Source organism: Cynocephalus volans, chromosome 1 (genome assembly GCF_027409185.1).
Source record: "Cynocephalus volans isolate mCynVol1 chromosome 1, mCynVol1.pri, whole genome shotgun sequence".
NCBI lineage: Eukaryota > Metazoa > Chordata > Mammalia > Dermoptera > Cynocephalidae > Cynocephalus > Cynocephalus volans.
In genome coordinates, this window is record NC_084460.1 from 301752634 (window position 1) to 301758626 (window position 5993).

At 49.8% G+C, this 5993-nt stretch overlaps 1 pseudogene; it reads left to right on the plus strand.

The window, feature by feature from the left end:
• The first annotated feature begins 757 nt into the window (after positions 1-757).
• Positions 758-854, plus strand: LOC134364818 (U2 spliceosomal RNA; annotated as a pseudogene).
• Positions 855-5993: the final 5139 nt, after the last annotated feature.

Genomic DNA, 5993 nt, shown 5'->3' on the forward strand with positions numbered 1-5993 from the left:
TTTCTCTAATGACTAATGATGTTAGGTGTCTCTGCACGTGTTTATGGTCCATTCACATACCTTCTACTTAAATCTTTTGCCTTCTTATTAATTGGGTTATTTGTCTTTTTATTATTGAGTTATGAGAGTTCTTTTTATATCCTGGACATTAGATCCTTACTAGATATATGATTTGCAAATATTTTCTTCCACTGGTAGGTTGTCTTCTCTCTTTCTTAATAACATCCTTTGGCACACAAAAGTTTTTAACTATTTTTTCTTTGGTGGCTTGTACTAAGGATGTGTCCTTAAAATCTAAAGGTGTAAGGTACACCAGAGAGAGACAAGATTCAGGATGCAGCCCAGGGGAGAAAAGATGCAGAGACCCAGACCACGGCAGCTGCGAGCAGCCCCTGGGACTGGAGCGAGCAGACACAGGCTCCAGGAGGAAGCCTCATGCACAAGGGGGGATTTCAAGGATGAGGTACTACCCTCAAGATTCTTAAACAACTTCCTGAGTGATAGACACAAACGGTATGAGAAAAAAAAAAAAGGCAACTAAAAGTTCCAGAAAAACAAATAGCTAGACCATAAAGAAAATGACAGCACAGTTCTGAAATAAATACTACATTAAATTTTCAATTAAAGAATATAAATAACTTTTTATCATCTCAAGATAAAAATATTTACATGGTCACAATAAGGTTAAACACTCTTGGTTTTAAAAATTTAGGTTTTTAACTTTGGGGTAAAGTAGTGAATACTTAATTACAACTTCATCGCTTCTCGGCCTTTTGGCTAAGATCAAGTGTAGTATCTGTTCTTATCAGTTTAATTACAACTTCATGACAGAATGCAAGTGTCGTCCAGCTCATCAAGGTGTGTGGACAATGCCAGGTGGCAGAGGCTGAGGGCAGGAAGGGTGGAAAGAGGTGAAGGGTGGCGCGGGGGAGCCAGGATCTTCATCCTGCCGTGCAGGAAACTCTAGAAATGACGGTGAGCGTGGACTGGTGAAGATTACAGACGGAGCATGGTCGGTGAAAGAACTAGGCCCCACGACACCGTGACTGGAGAGTGTTGCAGTGCCTGTCGCCATCGCGGGAAGACAGCAGAGCGTGGCAGGCAAAATAGCAAATTCCACACACACCACGTGGAAATCCAGAGGCTGTCACTGGATAAATGAGAACCAGAAGAAGTTCAAAGAGGAAAAAGCAGTCATCTCGGGGAGCGGGGCAAAGGCAAGGGACTTGTGGGCCACCAGATGGTTCCATTTGTCCATTAGTATATCTTAACTATGCGAATATACTGATGTAAGGTGAAAGTGAATGCTTTCTTTTACAGCACTAGGACTTCAGTAGAAAAACTGGGCAAAGAAGACAAAACACTCTCAATAAAAGACACGCAAATGGTCACTAAGCACGTGTTTTAACTGTGTAAATTCAGTGTTAATCAATGAATGCAAGCAGAAGGGTAGATCAGCACACTTTGCTTCTCGAATTCACCAAGACTGTTAGAAACAATACTCAGTGCTGCTGGGCACAGGACATGAACGAATGCACTGCTGATGAGAGCAAATCGATACGGTATTTCTAGAAAGCAAGTTGGCAAATGTGTATGGAGAGTCGTAAATTGTGTATTTACTCTGTCCCAGAAATTCCACTTCCAGAAATTCATTTAAATAAATTATAAGCAATTAAAAGACGCGTGTATAAAGACAATCCTCACATCACCGTGTAGAATATCAGGAACGCTATGGCAGTCTGTACGTCCACCGTCAGGACAGGTTAGACAAAACGTGGGCGTTGACGTGTCAACTGACGCTGTCAGCTCTGTGCACACACTCACGTGCACACTCACACGTGGAAATACCACATCACCGCTTACCAGTCAGCTGTGGCGGCTGGACTGCACCTCGGTAGCACAAGACCCCAGAGCCCAGTGGGTAGCACAGCCCAGGCTAAGTCCTCACTCCTGCCACGGGCCCACCTCAAGTCAGCTGAGGGCCTGACTCCCACCACCCGGCCTCAGCACCAGTCTGGGGAGCCACCTCTTCAGGGGACGTCACCAGTCCTGGAGGCAAAGAGTGAAGAGATCTGACAAACAGGTGCTGGCTCCTAAACTTCTCTCACAAGTGACCACGTTTCCTCTGCTCATGTGTCACTGGCCAAAGAAGTCACACAATGCAGGACAGTTCTCTGGGGGGCTCTGGACCAACCCAGTTCTCCCCCCTTTCTCATTTGTAGTGCTCAAGAGTAACTATAGAACGTACTGGAAATGAAGCATCCCGAAATAAAGAGGGACTGGCTGGAACAGCCTGGCTCTGTTCCAGTCCCCACCTAGAAACAGGATGTCCTTCAGCACTTTAGCCCAGCGATTCCCATGCCCTGGGGTATAAAACCCAGGGCAAGCTGCGTTCTGGGTCCCTCAGCAAGGGGAGGACTTGTAGTCAAGACACCGTCCACCCCACACAGCTTTGCTGGGACGTGGGAGTCTGGCTCGTGATGCTTCCCGGGCTTCTGTCTCTGGACTCAGGCTGGTAACCAGTGGACCTGCTTCATACCTGGCACTCTTGAAGTCGACAGCTCAGGATGTACAGTCCTTCCATAGGGAGGGACACGAGCACTGGATGGTCAAAAAGACGGTCACTTCCTTCGTCTTCATATTGTCTCCCCTGAACACACAGTACTTCTATAACTGAGGAAAAGCTGCCCACAGGGGGCAGAGATGCTAGATGAGCCCCAGTACGCTTTCTCGTCTTCTCCCCTTAGTAATAAGCTCCCATCAGCTGGGCACGTGGTCACCCAGAATAGATACGAGGTTTCCCAGCCCCACGCTGTTGGTGGAGACCTGTGTCTCCATTCCATCCTAGGGGAGGTGAGCAGAAGTGGGTGTGAACAGCCCAGAGTGCACCCTGTAAGAGCAGGGGCATGCCGCCAGTGCCCCTTCCTCTTCCTGCTGCTAGAGCTTCCTGCTGCCAGCTCCGACCACGTGGGGAAGGGGTCGCCACGTCAATCCGGGCAGCCCGCACAGATGGAAAGGGCTGCCTCGCTCCAGATCCTGCTCTTTGGTGTCTTTGTTAGAGCCACCAGATTCAAACTGGAATAACTTGTAGAACTTATTAAACAGTAACAGGTGCATGTGATTCTGGGCATCTCGCCCTGAGCCTCGATGTGCTCTGCAGACTGAGCTGACCGGGCCACCTCCAGAAAGACCATGTGGACTGCCCTGGTTTTTGAGAACAAAGAGACTGATATGGGTAAGAGGAGGGCTGACCATCAGGGGACCCCAAGGTTGGAAAGAACTCAGACCCTGCCCCCCAGCATCCACTCTCGGCTGGTGCATTGCTATTGGCAAGTGGCTCGCTCCCTCATTGGGTGAGATAATATGTGTTTACTCTTGTTTTAAGCCACCAAGGTAAGAGGTAATCTGTCACATGGTAATAGATAATTCCCTCCCTCTCTCTCTCTCTCTCTCTGTGTATGTATATATATATATATATATATATGTGTGTGTGTGTGTGTGTGTATAAACACACACACAGACACACACAGTTGACCCTCAGCTTCTGTGGGGCATTGATTCCAAGACTCCCTGCAGATACCAAAATCCACAGATGCTCAAGTCCTTTACGTAAAATGGTGTAGTATTGGCATATAACCTATGCACATCCTCCTGTATATTTTAAATCCACTCTAAATTACTTACGATGCAAAGTAAATGCTATGTAAATAGTTTCTAAAGTGTATTTTTTATTTATATTATTTTTTATTGTCAGGTTTTGTTGTTTGGTTTGTTTTTTAATATTTTTGAGCCACAGGCGGTTGAATCCGTGAATGCAGAACTGGGGGTTTGGGTTTGCCGTCCAGCTGCTCTGTGTTTTGTCAGGAGCATATCATATCATTGTCATAATTATCATTTATTATTATTTTCATGCATGCATCGTGTATCCTGGAATCCAACTCTGAAGCTTTGTTGAGTAACTGAGATAACCATCTCCAGTGGCCACCCTGCCCACACACAATTGCATGATTCCCACGTGTCCCAGATACGGGAATCCAAGAAAAAAAATCATGAGCGTGGTGTCTCTGAGATCCAGAAACACCTTTGGAAAAGGTGCTTGAGGATTTCCAGTTAAGTGCAAAGGAAGGCCCATGTGCACTTACCTCTGATCACTCTCAAAAATCACACTGAAATGACAGCAAAGGGGTTGAAACAAGAGTAATGAACCCAGAAGGATGAATGGAAGGAGAGCGGAGGCCCCGGCAGATGGGAGAGCAAAGGACAGAGGGCAAGAGATAGAGGGAGCGGGTCTCCTAAAGACCAGGAGCACTTGAGGACGAGGTTGGCAGTGGGCGCCGGGAGTGGCCGTGCAGAACCAAGAAGAAACGGGCCACTTTGTCCTCAGAGTGCCGCTCTGACTGGAGGCCCCTGGGACCTCGGGAGGGGGCCGTGAGTGGGGCTGAACCAAGCGGGTTGGTTTGAAAAGGGCGGGTGTGGACAAGACAGTGAGACCCTAGGTCTCCGCACCCCACTGCGCCCCCACGGCTGCCCCTCCCGCCCCAGCACGGGGCCAGCAGATGTGCCCTGTGCAGATGCTGGGCCGGAGGAGTCGGGAAGCTGCTGTGCGGGGACTGCACACAGACAGCCTAGGGCTGAGGAGTCACGCTGGAAACGGGGGCATCCGATAAAGGGCTCTACATCTAGGCTTACGTATGCATGCCTCTGTACACGTAGAGAGACTATATATAAATTTAATCAAACTATGTAAGTTATATATACATGTACGTGTGTATACATAAAATGGGGGGTGACTGCCCTCCTTTTCCCACCACCTGTGCCCCGTTTTCATTGTGCGTGAAACGAGGACACTAACAGGAGCCGACGCACAGGCTCGTCGTGGGCGCACATGAGCTCACAGGCGAGACCAGCACCACGAAGTGCGCAGTAAACGGCGGCTCTCGGTCCAGGGCCCGCCGCAGAGGCCCCCCTGCTCCTCCACAGCGCTCTGGGGTGAGATTATTCCCGGATTGTCATGTTTAAAATCTTTGGGAACCACACGAACTGACTGGGGACATTGAAAGGGACAATTTTCAAGGAAAACTGAGTTGGAGCTGAGGCAGTAAGTAAAGACACCGCCCAGCTGTTGTGCAGTGTCCACTCTGGACAAAGGGACGGGACCTGCTACCATCCTCAGGAGAGGACACAGAGCAGCGGGGGCAGAGGGGCTGGAGATCCTGGGAGACCGAGTCCAGGTGGGGGCGAGCCCCTGGCCTTGCCCCCAACGTGCATGGATTGTGGGCTGTCAGGGGTTGAACAGTGGCCCCAAAACATGTCCATGTCCTAACCCCCCAAACCTGTGAGTGTGGCCTTACTTAGAATAAGGGTCTTTGCAGATATAATTAAGGTAATGGCATTGAGATGGGATCACTCTGGATTTAGGATGAGACCCAAATCTACTGACTGGTGTCCTTATACGAGAAAGGAGAAGAGATTCAAGACTCGGACACACACAGGGGAGAGAAGGCCACGTGAAGACGAGGCGGAGATGGGACCGAGGCAGCCACAGCCAGGAAAGCCTGGAGCGCCCGGAGCTGGGAGAGGCAGGAAGGTTCCTCCAAGTCAGCGACGTGTGTGGGGCCTCCCTGGGTCGGAGCCCATTTCAGCCCAGGGGAGGTGGGATTAGCCTTCGAGGGCAGATTGCAAAGATGGGCAATAGGTTATTATTGGCCGAGAAAAAAATTTAAGTAGTGCAAGGCAGAGGGAAGCCATTGGAAGAAGCCTCAGCAGGCAAAGTTCTGCCCAGCAGGGGCCAAGGGGCTGGGGGAGCCGGCGGAGTAAGGAGCCTCCAGGCTCCAGGGCCACAAGAGTATGAACCGGCTGCCTGCCTCGGACCCGAGCTGGGAAATGTGAGGGAGATGCGCACGTGCCTGTGTGTGTGCATGCTCATGTGCGCACACCCATGCTTGTGGAAAGACGCTCTGAATCCCCCACCCACGCTACAGCAGGAACCGTCC